Raw genomic sequence first — 350 nt, forward strand, 5'->3', positions numbered from 1 at the left:
CAAGGGGTAAGTAAAGTCAGCTGCCCCAGGTTGCCTGATGTCCGTTTGTAGGAGGCCTTTGGCCCTCCAAGGGAAGCCAGGCTTCAAGCTTGTGGCAGCTTGCATCTGGAAGAAATCCTGTTCCTTTCGGGATTGTAGGTGGCCGAGGCTAGGTGCCCGGCAGAGGGAGTTGGGCACAAAGGATGGCCTGTTTCCAGGGGTAAGTAAAGTCAGCTGCCCAGGTGCCTGATGTCAGTTTGTAGGAGGCCTTTGGCCCTCCAAGGGAAGCAAGTCTTCCAGTTTATGGCAGCTTGCATCTGGATGAAAATCTGTTCCGTTCGGGATTGTAGGTGGCCGAGGCCAGGTGCCCG

This window comes from Chamaea fasciata, unplaced genomic scaffold (assembly GCF_029207755.1).
Source record: "Chamaea fasciata isolate MVZ Bird 193981 ecotype frontalis unplaced genomic scaffold, bChaFas1.0.hap1 SCAF_41, whole genome shotgun sequence".
Classification (NCBI taxonomy): Eukaryota; Metazoa; Chordata; class Aves; order Passeriformes; family Sylviidae; genus Chamaea; species Chamaea fasciata.